A 14081-nucleotide genomic window follows, 5' to 3' on the forward strand; every position below is an offset into this window, starting at 1 on the left:
TAGCACATTTTTATCAATCTAAGCATTAGTTTAATTCTTTCACTAGCTAGATCCAGCAATTTTGAGGAAAGTTATGACAGGATTCACTTCTCAGGCTCTCTCCTGGTTAATGTCCACAATGTGGTATAGACCACAAAGGAGAAATCATGCACACATTTCTAGCCAACATTAAGCACAAACAAATTTATGTGCCTATACGAAAAAGCCCTTAGAGTTCTAGCACAGAAGGTACAGATGTATTACACTTTTGCATAACTGGGCAATGTTTTTTTCCATCAAAAGAAGCAAAATCTTAATATCAGCTCTGACCAGCTTAGCCCCAAACGCTGTAACCTTTCCTCATAGGGCAGTTGCTATGTTTCCTTGATTGCTTTGGCTGCTGCCCTTTTAAGGGGTTGCAGTCCAAAACAGCTCCAAAAATGGTGACGGCTGTTCCGTTGGGACTTGGTGTGCAGCAACACAGCAGCCCTATAACTCTGGCAGGAACAGAGCACTCTGCATCAGCAGATCTCCTTAAATTTATTCAAAATATTCCCAACAAAATATGCACAGTGTTCTCGGCTGGGCCCACGGCACCTGGGACAGGATCCAGCCCAGGCTCTGTTTCTCCTCTTACGAATCTCAATTCGGGCGTTGTTGTGCAACAACGGCGGACAAATAAACATGCTGAGAAGCTTGGTAAGCCCCACAATGGTGGCTGGCTGGAAATAGGAACAGTATTGGGGGAAGCTAATTCATTCCAGAGGCATTTGGGCATTATATGTTTTCCTACCATGAGCCTTCCAGTTGGACTGCTTTGACCTTGGCATTGGGTAGGCAATTCTAGGCAACTCTTGCATGACCTCGTCTGCCCAGCATATTATCACTGAGCTGAATCGAGGCTGACGCTTGAATGGGAGATGTGTGGAGAGTCCCATTGGCAGTGATGGATTTATGTATAAGCTAAACAAGCTATGGGACCCAGGTGGCGCTGTGGGTTAAACCACAGAGTCTACGGCTTGCTGATCAGAAGGTCGGCAGTTCGAATCCCTGCAATGGGGTGAGCTCCCGTTGCTCGGTCCCAGCTCCTGCCAACCTAGCAGTTCGAAAGCACATCAAAGTGCAAGTAGATAAATAGGGACCGCTCCGGCGGGAAGGTAAACGGTGTTTCCGTGGTACGCCAGAAGCAACTTTGTCATGCTGGCCACATGACCTGGAAGCTGTCTGCGGACAAACGCTGGCTCCCTCGGCCTATAGAGCGAGATGAGCGCCGCAACCCCAGAGTCGGACACAACTGGACCTGATGGTCAGGGGCCCCTTTACCCTTTACCTTAAACAAGCTATAGCTTAGGGCCCCACTCTCTTGGGCCCCCCAAAAAAATTTAAAGGGGAAAAAACTGGATGTGCATTTTCAAAATATAAGATAAAAAACAATTAAAATAAAACCTACACACAGCAACAGTGTTTTGTGTTGTGTAGGCTCCTATGATGTAAATAATGGGCCCCGCCTGCTAGCCTGCTCTGTAAAATATCACTGGTTTGCTCATTTCTGTATATAGGGTGCCTACATTCTGCATGTGCAAATGGTTTTTGGTACCTATTAGCTCCATACATTTCCATATAGCATATAGTCAACACAAAAAACAGCAACAATTTGTTGTTGACAAAGGACAGCTGGACATATAAAGGGCCCCATTACCTTCCGTAGCTTAGGGCCTCATCAAACCTAAATAGGGCCCTGCCCGTTGGCCACCTCCAAAATCCTCTATTACCATCTAATGCCACTTTTGATGGACAAATTGAACTGGACAGAAATTCAGAGCTTGCTTTCTCCATTTCTTTCCTCTTTGCCAAGACAGCCTCATTTAAAAGATAACTGATTGATAGATTGACTGTCACCGGCTAGAGGCATGACGCTAAACGGGTCCCTGTGTCTCTGCTTTTTAATCATAAAAAAAGAAATGAAAAAGATCTCTAGGGAAAGAGGAATAAATGCATTTCCTCATTTATATCTCATATTGGCAATGAGCAAGAAACAAAATGTTGACGAAAGGGTGAATGTGGAGCAATTTTCCACTGTTCAAATAAAGGAAAACAGCTAGTGTCATAATTCATACCCGACGTTTTCTGCTGGAGAGAAGAGGGGCGGATGCCAAAATATAATGACTTTGATAGTTTAATACTCATTCGGCTGTCTAAGCTACAGGCTGAGTTTAATGGGGCTTCTGAAGCAGAAAAATAGGCAGACATCTGTATGTGAAAAATCGATTTAGACATGCTATAAAAAGAAGCATTTTGTTGAAAATTATCCACCTCTTGACTGGGTATCCTGGATTTGCTATTTAAAAAATTATTCAGCACCTTAAGGTTACAACCCTAAGCTAACGTACTAGAAAGTAAGTCCTGTGGGACTTGGCAGGATTTACTTCCACGTAAACATGCTGAGGATCACTTGGTGGAAAATAATTTTGTGCTTCTTGGAAATTTGTGTGGAGAGGGAAAAAACCTGTATTTTTGGTCTTTTGCTCTCACAGAAACTTAGTGAGGTAGATATATTTATTTCAGGGGGGCTATCTATGTGGCAAACTCTCTTCCTTGCCACAGAAAGTTTGGTAAGAATGCTGAAAATTAAGTAGCACTCCTCACAATGAGGGGTCTTTCGTCCCCTGAAACAAAGTAAATTATGTTTGTCAGATTGATTATTGAGGTTAAACTATACATCTTTCAAACCATTATTTAAACTGTGAACCCAAAATCTAGGGATGTGGGTGGCGCTGTGGGTTAAACCACAGAGCCTAGGGCTTGCCGATCGGAAGGCCGGCGGCTCGATTCCCCACAACGGGGTGAGCTCCCGTTGTTCGGTCCCTGCTCCTGCCAACCTAGCAGTTCGAAAGCATGTCAAAGTGCAAGTAGATAAATAGGTACCGCTCCGGCGGGAAAGTAAACGGCATTTCCATGCACTGCTCTGGTTCACCAGAAGCAGCTTAGTCACGTTGGCCACATGACCTGCCGACTCCCTCGGCCAGCAAAGCGAGATGAGCACCGCAACCCCAGAGTCGTCCACGACGGGACCTAACGGTCAGGGGTCGCTTTACCCTTTACTTTTATGCAAAATCTAGGGCACTCCTACTGCTTTTTTTTAGTGTACACACAACATTATTATTATTATTATTATTATTATTATTATTATTATTAGGCCCATTTGGCTGCATTGCCCCAGCCACTCTGGGAGACTTCCAACAAATGAAAACACCAAACACAGCAAAACATCAAACATTAAAAACTTCTCTTACACCCACAAAGCTAGCAGTTAGCCACAATCCACATCTACCCTACAGTTTCTTGAGAAATTCTGCATTTTGATACATTTCCCCCACAAACCAGCTTTAATCCGATTTGAAAATGTAAGCAACTGGTGTGGACAGGCAGCAGGTGACTTGGAAGCACACCCAGGCATACTGATGTGTACAGCAGAGTGCAAATGTGACTGGAAATGCAGTTTAGGGTTTTTCGGGGTGTGCGTGTGTGTGGAGAACCACACTGTGCTTTCAGCCAGCAATGCATACACAGCGTAAGTTATGACACAAGCTACTAGGAAAACAGCAGCAGCATGTTTTCATCTGGAGTAAGATGCAGATCAGGTCCACCCCGCAGCCACAGACTTGCCCCGCTGCCTAGGAACCCCTTGCTTGTTGGCCAAGGAATCCCTGGGTATTGCAAGGGATTGTGGGAAGCGCTGTATGCATCCACTCACAGGTCTGTTGGACCTTGCCATTGCTCTGGGAGTGAACCATGAGTGCACCTTAGAGCTGCATTGGGGAATATTTAGAGCACATTTAAACCTGTGGCTTGCAAAACATTTTGAATCTGAATTCCGGGGCTCTTTCCTTGGCTGCACACTTTCTAGCAGACATGGCATTCAATTTGCCTATGATGTTTGAACGACAACAAAAATGATGGTTTTTCCTGTTTCCTTGTCGCAGGGAGGGGAATGCCTGTGCATATAAATGTGCGTGAAACTGGGGTGTGTCCTTTGAGGGTGGAGGTGGCTTTGCCCCCTCTATATACAGTCGTTGTTGTTTAGTCGTTTAGTCATGTCCGACTCTTCGTGACCCCATGGACCAGAGCATGCCAGGCACCCCTGTCTTCCACTGCCTCCCGCAGTTTGGTCAGACTCATGTTCGTAGCTTCGAGAACACTGTGCCCTCCATCTTTCCCAACATCAGGGTCTTTTCCAGGGAGTCTTCTCTTCTCATGAGGTGGCCAAAGTATTGGAGCCTCAGCTTCACGATCTGTCCTTCCAGTGAGCACTCAGGGCTGATTTCCTTCAGAATGGATAGGTTTGATCTTCTTGCAGTCCATGGGACTCTCAAGAGTCTCCTCCAGCACCATAATTCAAAAGCATCCATTCTTCGGCGATCAGCCTTCTTTATGGTCCAGCTCTCACTTCCATACATCACTACTGGGAAAACCAATATACTGTGTGTGTGTTTGCTTTGGCCCTGTCCTCTGCTTGCATGAAGACCCTGGAAGACTATCCCTAAGAGTATGTAGATTTAGGCATGGAAAACCTCCCCCAGCCCTGCCCTGGAGAATACCTAGCCCCTGCTGCTGCACATTTTGGAGGACGACAGCTAGCGTTGAACAAGCTGTCTGTCAGGGTAAATTTTTCACCATTGTCCACCACGATCTTGTCACTGAGGACCCCAGTAAACACATGAAAGCCCCACATTTTTGCAACTAGCTGGCTTGAGAGCCACACTCAACAGGCCTGCGCTAGCAGCAAAGTCGCTGGAATGGATTGCGGGTCTCAAGTGTCTCTGCCTGTCAGCTTCCTCCTCCATCTCATAAAGCCCTTGTAGACCTCAGCAGGCAGGAGGATGGCGACAAAACTAGAATTAGTTGGCTCTGCCTGCCGTTATCTCTGGCGCCACCTACTGTTTGCCTCCCTGCCTCCTACCCTATCAGTCCCACCACTGCTACATAATAGTAAATACCTTGTGCTGAAATGCTCAGAGTTAAAATAACCAAATGCTCAGAAATTTGCTGATTTTCTGCAGTCATTCTCCCAAGCAACTAAATTTGGGGTTTTTACCTGCTTTTTCCTGTCCCCCCCAAAATACCCGTTTAAAGTATAACTAGAAAATGGAGTCGCTTTCAAAAGAAAGCACAGCATTCTCCTCTTGGAGTGTTCCCAGGCTTTAATGGGATCCATGCAGCAGAAAATAAGCACATCAACTTGAAGCATTACAGAGTAAATGGTTTTATAATAACAACAATCTTAACTTTCAAGTTCTGCGTCTGATCCTCCCCCTACAATGCTTCCAATAAGATCCGTGAGCCTCCATTAATTGGGCCTCACAGTTGTCAGATTTCCTTGCAACCACCCCACCCCTCCCCTTTCCCATTATTTATATTATTCTCAAAGACAAAAATCAAAGTGGTTAAAAAACCGCAGGTGTTTGAAAATGGTTGCCGTCACATGCAAGGCAGCCTGTGTGCTTTGTATTACAAGGAGCGAAAAACTTAACGTGCACACGCCTAAAAGGTAATTAATTTGCATGGGTCCTTTCATCGCGTGGGATACCCCCAGAGGACTTTGCAAACATAACAGAAAGCTATATGGAAATTTTATGAGGAGGAAAACATCTCTCTCCCCCAAACCCGGACCCGCCATATAATGCTGATATGTCTGACTGAGGGATGCCAGCTGCCCCATAACACATCAGACCGACGGCTGAGAAGAACTCCACATCCAATTAAAACTGGAGAAGGGATTTAACTGAGGAGAATATAGCTTTCCCATCTGGAAACATGCCAGGACAGCAGCGTTTTGCCGTTCCCTCCTTGCAGATTGCCACCGAATCCACAATTGCAGCAGGTTTTGTGCCTTTCAGTGGCTCTAATTTAGAGGACTCTGCCTCCTTATTTCTCCTGTACTTCTGGTCCAACCTATTCCAGATGCATGGAGGATTTCATCCGGCACCTGCCTCACCCGAGCAGGTGTAGCAGCGCAGGTCGTGAAATCTGTGAAATCGTTGGCTCCCTATTGTGGGTGTGTGGAAGTCCCCAAATTTGGACGGTTGCGTTTCTGACCCTACAGATATCACACGCACAGAAAGTTTCAGATTACACCGCTTCCTCCCCCCCCCCCACCAATGTCATGGTAGGAATATAAGAAAAGCCCTGCTGAATTTAGGGACGGATCCGCACCATACTTTTAAAGCACACCTAACACTGCATTTATAGTGCATGGCTTCCCCCAAAGAATCTGCAGCTTGCTATACAATGGTAGAGTTGGAAGGGAACCCGATGGTCATCTAGTCCAACCCCCTGCAATGCAGGAATCTCAGCTAAAACATCCATGACAACCTCTGCTTTAAAACCTCATAGGAAGGAGGGTCCACAACCTCCTGAGGGAGTCTGTTCCACTGTCGAACAGCTCTTACTGTCAGAAAGTTGTTCCTGGTGAGTCCTACCCTCCTCGTTTCATCCTTACAACATCCCTGTGAGGTAAATAACACTGAGAGGCCCAAGGCCAAGCACTGAGCCCAATGGCAGAGTGGGTATTCAGACCCTGGTCTCCCAGGTTGCATGGTGTGGATCTGCCCCACCCCCCCAGGCCAGCATCTTTGGTCAACTAGATGCATTTGAGATTTCCAGAAGCAAGACACAAGTTCAATAGCAACCTTCCCCATGCGTTCTCCAGCGGGTGGTATTCAGATGCACTTAAGCGAACCAGTGTGACCTGGGAAGTCTGTCGTCACAACGACCCAATGATGCAGGTTAGGCTAAGAGAAGCAGTGACTGCCCAATGGGCAACTTCATGGCTGAGCAGAGTTTTAAGCCCACCTAGTCCAACAATTTAAGCACTGCATTGCATCTTAGTTGGACACACATGCCCCAGTTACAGGTGGGTAGCTGTGTTGGTCTGCCATAGTCGAAACAAAATACCTGAAGAATATCTGAAGTCTGCATGCACACAAAAGCTCATACCAATGACAAACTTAGTTGGTCTCTAAGGTGCTACTGGAAGGAATTTTTAAATTGTATTTTGTTTCGACACATGTCCCAGTTACTCTGTTTCTTGCCTCAAACCTGTGATTTAGGAGCAGCAAACAAATCCCGATCTTGGATTTGTTATTCCGTAGAATTGATCAAGAAACTGACGTGCAAATCCTATTGAAATGAATGGGAGCTGCTCTTAAGCATAGTGTCTGCAGAGGGGGGATGTCCACTGGATCAATCCCTTAATTTCTTAAGTCAGAGTTTCCTCTTCATTGTCATGTTATGTCATGTCATGTCATGTTATGTGTAAGGGTGACTCCCTACAGGGAGCCAGCCCCCATCATCCTAACGTCCACCTCTCCAAGCACAGGGAGCAGTATTGGGTCTGAAGCAGCCAGGGGGAAGGCTCAGGGGAGGAGAGATGCAGACAAGGGCTCAAGGATGCTGGAGAGCCCTTCCACTACCCTGACAGGGATGAGACTGAGAGGGCATCGCTCCTTCCGGCGCAAGAGTTAAGGAGAGCACCGCGACGCAGGTCAAGGGGGAGGCGTTTTGGGGTGCCCCAACTACTTTGCTGGTGTACGTCATTGCCAGATTCTGATTCGGAATGAGAGGTCATGTTTTAAGCTGTCTCTGCACTGTAAATATCTTGCACAATAAAAGTCTTCAAAGACAAACTGGACTCAAGCGGAGTTACTCTAGAGTAGCCACGATGACCCTCTGACATTATGTTATGTTTTTTTTAAAAAAAAATAGATTCAAGCAACCCACCCTCGTTCCAAGCATGGACTCTCCTTCCTTGTAGGTTTGGGGGTTGGACTAGATGACCCTTGGGTCCTTTCCAACTCTACGATTCTGTGCATTAATCCACATCGCAGTAAACCATAGTTAATAGCTTTCCGTGCTGATCTGAGCCAAGTTGCTCCTCCCTGCCAGCGCACTGGAGAAACAGGCCATGATCCCTGGCTTAACCTTATGTCCAAACCAGGGATTCCTTCACTCAAACTATGAACTGTAAGCCAAAAACAAACTTTGGCTACAGGTTGCAGTTTGTCTGGAGCGAAACAAACCACGATTCCCAGTTCAGACATAACACTAAGCCAGGGATCATGGTTTATTTCTCCCTCATGCGAGTGGGGAGGAGCAAAATGGCCAGATCAATGTGTTCACAGCAAGCCATTAACTACAGTTTACTGTGATTTGTGAGTGAGGCCGTTACAGAACAACAATAGGGGGAAAGCGAGTAGGGCTTGAAGGATACCTGGCTCAACGTCTTGTGTTTACATGCTTAAAAGGACCTGAAATATTATTTACATGCTTAGCTGGAGTTTATCCCGTCTTAGACAAGTCTGGATGGCTACCTGTTATACTTGGCTTGTCCTGGTTTCAATAAGAATTTATAGACCCTAAGCCATCTGCAGAATGTCCCAGCTCTTCAAGGCCAATGTAAATGCAATGAGGGGGAACGAAACCACACAAAGGAAAGGTTAACGGCTCGCTCGCTCTCCCCTCCCCAGTGCTGGCACATTTTATAATTGCAAGAAAAAGGCCTCCTAGCCGTTGAAGTTCATCACTCATGTGCATCTCCAGGGATAATTGCAGCATTGACTTACCACGTAAAAGGGAGCGAATTTTCCTCTTCTTCCCTTTGCCTCTTTCTTGTGCTTAAAAACACGCTGCAGGCTTTGCTGGCCATCATGAAAGCGGCCCAGTTTGTTTGAAAACTGCAGCTTTCATCTGGCGTGTGCATTACTTCTATGCATCTCTTATTGGGAAGCGAGAGGAAGCATGCCTAGCAAAAGGACTAAAGTTGTTCATTTTGTGCAAGGAAAAAATGTCAACTGCACATTCCTGGCTTGGAAGCAACAAGCAGAGAGAGAGGGGGGGTTTCTTCTGTCCCCCCCAATCAATATTAAGAAAATTAATTTGAAATTAAAATAGATCTGGAAACTCTAGCCTTGTTTTTCTTCTGAATGACAGATCCTTCCTGGCCTTAGCTCACCACATCTCTCCAAGCTCGAAAACCGAAGCGTCCTCCACTGCAACAGAGAGTGGGAAAGATATTTGTGGTCTGGTGCTAGGGAGCAAGGCGCTGGAGAGGCAGAGGAGATGTCAGTCCAAATTTGGGCTAAGCGCCATGTTCACGCTGGACAAACATCTCGCTAGGTGCTCAGCACTTCAGCCTGCGGGATCTAGCACACTGTTTATGTGCAAGCCCCAAAGAGGCCGTTACTTTTACTGCAGATATGTTGACATCAAGCTGCCATGGGTAGTACCCTAAATTGTACTAAATTAGCATACTGAATGAAGTAATCCGTGTTACGTCCAACAGATTTAGAGTTCGGACAAAACCACTCTGTGGGATTACATTCAAGCTCTAGTTGTGCTTAGAATCTCGGAATCGTAGAGTGGGGTGGGTATCCCCTGAGGGTCATCTAGTCCAAACTCCGGTATATTAAGCTGGATCAGGCCAAAAGACCCATGTAGGCCAGCCCTCTGTTCTCACGGTGTCCACCCCTGATGCCTAGGGGGAGCCCACAAGCAGGGCACAGCTGAGATAGCCCTCTCCCACTCCTGTTATGCAGCAACTGGTATTCAAAGACACACTGCCCTGGACGCCAGAGGTTTGACTTGTAGCCGCTGATGTGTTCTCATCAGTTATTTTGCTGTGGTTATTTTGCATGCGTTAAAGCTCCAACTGAATTGCTGAAGGCTGTAGCTGTGCATGCCTTAAGTGCAAATTTAATAAATAAAGAAATAGCCAACTGATCGCTGCGCTTTGCGGCGGCGGTGGAGGGCTCCTGCAGACCCCAGGCTCATTCCCACTTACCTTTTGCCCTGTGCTTTAAGCTCCACATTGGACTACCTTTCTTTCTTTCTTTCTTTCTTTCTTTCTTTCTTTCTTTCTTTCTTTCTTTCTTTCTTTCTTTCTTTCTTTCTTTCTCTTTCTTTTGCCCAGCGCTTTCCCTAGGAAAACTCACTCTTTCCCGCTGAATCGGAACAAATGGCAATTTGGGTTTCCCCCAGATTGCTGTTTGCTCCAATTTAGCCATCGAAAACTAATGAGGCTTTCCCCTCCTCCTCTTTTTAAATTGTGTGCTGTTCAAAAATATTATACAGGAAAGAGAAGCCTTTTATGAGATATTTTCCCCCCACACACATACCCCATATTTCCAGTTTAGCACTGCTGTGCTAGATCAGCTTGTGGGAGGGGATGTCATCTGGATTTAGCCTAAACATATATGCTAAGTGTAATGGGAAACTGCCTGGGTGATGAAGTCCCCTTCTTGGCCAATGATGAAAGGGTGCTGTTGGTTCTTCTTTTAAAAATGCTTTCCACTGTTCCCATCTGAACACTCAGCTAAAGTGCTTTCAGTTGAAGTGCTTCAAAAAAAAAACTTTTTAAAGAACTGCAATTAGAAATGATCCCCCCCCCATTTTTTAAGAAAGCCTCTTTCCTTACAAGACTCCAAAGAGCAGTTCTGATTTCAATTCATGCATTGGGCTGGATTTTTGAGGTCGGCAGCAATTTCATTTGTCTTTGCTTTCGGCTCCCCACTCTCCGTCCATAGAGAAGAATAACAATCACGAGTTGGTTTATTCCAGAGGTACGTCCAAGACCACCTCTGCTTCCTGCTTGGGGGGGGGGCAGGAGTGGGACAGGGAAAATCGCTCCAAGTAATACATCTCTCTCGCAAGTGCTTTCCCACAGTTGAGCAAAGGATTTTGCCATAGTGTTCATGGAAGTGGATTCAGACAAATCACTTAGTTAGCGCTTCTTACACTGCAAGCTTGACCACTGCAAAACTGACCCACATAGAATATCACCACTGGAGGCCCTTTGAGGTGTTACAAGGTCTGTCTGTCTGTCTGTCTGTCTGTCTGTCTGTCTGTGATCAAGGAGGGAGATGCATTCATTAGCCACACAAAGTCTCTGAGCGTAGTTCGCCTTGCTCGCTCCCTTATGAAATCATTTAAGGCGAAGATCTTCAGCAAGGTCTGTGGCCAAGAACCACTGCAGGCTGGTTGATTAGAGTGACCGGATCACTCTACCACCTTTTCATTTGTAGAATTTGGCAGGGAGGAAGGTTGAGGGGGGAACTAGAATGAGTTGACTCCACCTCTTGTTGGCCTATTGTTGATTCCACCTATTGTTGATTCTGAAGGAAATCAGCCCTGAGTGCTCACTGGAAGGACAGATCGTGAAACTGAGGCTCCAATACTTTGGCCACCTCATGAGAAGAGAAGACTCCCTGGAAAAGACCCTGATGTTGGGAAAGATTGAGGGCACTAGGAGAAGGGGACGACAGAGGACGAGATGGTTGGACAGTTTTCTTGAAGCTACAAACATGAGTTTGACCAAACTGCGGGAGGCAGTGGAAGACAGGAGTGTCTGGCGTGCTATGGTCCATGGGGTCACGAAGAGTCGGATGTAATGAAATAACCCTAAGATGATATATTTGGTTACAACCTGGATGTAAAAGGGTTAATACACCTCCTACCTTGAGTGACAGCACATGCTTGTGGGGGCGGGGTTATTGACATTCTATGAGGTTATGACAGTTGAGAGAGAGAGAAAAAAAGAGCAGGAGAGTGGGAGGTTGAGTGTGATGCTAGTAAATTCGAATGTACTAGTTTTACAGCTTTAAGTAATATTATGAACTAACAGTTTAAGCAAATGAAAATATAAAGAGTTATAAGTTCTCCAGGAAATAAAAATTGCATCTATGTTGTGTCAAAAACAAAAAAAGGATGGTCTTCATTGATCCAGCGATATATATCTAAACTCAAAAAGGTGGTGACTGAAGAGTGGAGACAATACTATACCTGAGGGACAGGTGGATAGTTTGTATCTCAAGGTCACGCACAGAGGAGGCAAGGGAAGGAAAAGGGTGCCACAAAGTAGCCAAAGTGTGGAGTCAAACAGCGACTGAGGGGAACCTGAGTTGAGAGGGAAACCCTTACCGTGGACACAAGATTATTCCTTCAAATCAGCCTAGAGTTTCTAAAGATATATGGCCACGTTAACTGTGATGCTGGAAGTGAACTCTATGTACTAGCAAACCCATATATAAACAGGGAGTTTATTTGGGAGGAAGAAGGAATAGAGGTTTGTTTGATCCTCAACTGAATTCCTTCAGCACACTGTTAGTAATAGAGAAGAGAGGTTTGTTACATCGGACACGACTAAACGACTAAACAACAACAATTGTTCGCTCTGGCGCCACCTGCTGTCTGCCTCCCAGTGTTCCACCCTAACAATGGGCACCAGCCAGCCCTGCTGATTACATCTTGCTTTGATAGACTGGTCAATACTGCTTAAAGTTGTTAACACGTGGTGTTAATTGATGTTAATTGATGCCTTTCCCCCCTGCCTCCACTGCTATTTTTTTTTATAAAATAGGCTTTAGCCTGCTGCTTTGTGTTGTTTAGATTTCAATCCTAATATCCATTTACTTAAGAATAAGCTCCACTGAACTCAATTTATTTCTGAGTAGCTATGCGTAAGATTGCACTGTTAGCTTTGTAAATGGCTTTTTAACGGTGTTATTGTTTGGACAGTGGTATTAGCCACCTTTTAAAGTAAAGGGGTATAAAAACATTTCAGATGCATAAACAAAAATGGCATCCAGATATGCTACTTCACCTAACTGCTGCCTTTCTGCACGAGAGGCAGAAAACCCAGCAGGTAAAACATTGAAAATCCATGCTGGCTGTGACTGAGAACTGCATGTTTCTTTTTATTAGCTTTCGTTGTAGAAGAGTATAGGATTTGTTTATTCATCTGAAGAAGAGAGCCCTTTGCTCAAAATTCACCCAAATCTGGATTCTCAAATAATAAATTTTAGCCTGCCCCATTTTGGATTTCCCTCTTTCTGTGTGTGCTGGATCTAACTGTGCAGATTTGGTGATACTTAGGACGACAGAGATGGTTGGACAGTGTTCTCGAAGCTACGAACATGGGTTTGACCAGACTGCGGGAGGCGGTGCAGGACAGGAGTACCTGGCATGCTCTGGTCCATGGGGTCACGGGGAGTCGGACACGACTAAACAACTAAACAACAACAACAACAAACCACTACTGTACCCAACTACTCCAAAATCTCATTCCAAACTGTTGCAGATATTAATATTGTGCAGCTTGAAGTGACTGTATGCATAAAAACTGACTCCTTTTGGAAATAAAACACTGTGAAGGCCCTTAAGTTGAATTCAAAGATTTACTTGCAGAACTGTCTTCAAAATGGAACAAAAACATCAAAAATAGATACATCCATATAATACCATATCTTGTGCAAGTCCAGCACAGGTTCATCTTCTTAGAAATAAAAGGTAATTCTATGATTCTACCATTCCAAACAGACCTAGAATCAAAGATCTCTATCCTTGCATCCTCCATTTTTTCTGAGGCTGCGTGCTCCTGAGTGAACTCCATTATCACATCTTATTCTTACAGAGCCTGAGAACAAAGACTTAGCCACTACTCTTCCAAGATGGCAATTTGCAACCAAATACCTTTGTCACCTGATCTAAGGTTAAACACCCACATTTTAGCTAGCAGAAAACAACAATAGTTAGTTATCAATCCATCAATGAGAGACCACTTAGTACACTTCAGTGGAATTTCCCCACATTAAAGCCTTTAGTCATACACATTTAGTCATTCCCCATTTCAGTGTCAAGTAAACAATTATACTTAACACACACAGCATTGGTAGGTTGACTTGAGAATTGCGCATCAAAAAGAATTATATATCACCGACAGATAGTGACAAGTCTCAGAGGGAGGGCTTAAGCCTTGTTTCTGGACTATGGCATAGGACAAAGAAAGGCAGTGTCATGGACAAAGGGCACCTTCTTGGCTCCCTTTTAATAGTTTGATGGATGTTTTGCCAATGATGACCATCAGTCGACTCCATTGCTCCTTCCCAGCTCGAGCTGGCATCATGCAGACATACCGTTCCAGCGAAATACTTTTTTTTTTTTTGCAGTGCAGCTAGCCAGAAAGAGCCTGGGCTGAGCTGTGGTCCCAGGCGCTGCCACTGCCAGTCTGCCTAAAGAAAGGAATTCATAGGCAATCTAGCCATCAATAA

Source organism: Zootoca vivipara, chromosome 7, assembly GCF_965207765.1.
Source record: "Zootoca vivipara chromosome 7, rZooViv2.hap1.1, whole genome shotgun sequence".
Lineage (NCBI taxonomy): Eukaryota > Metazoa > Chordata > Lepidosauria > Squamata > Lacertidae > Zootoca > Zootoca vivipara.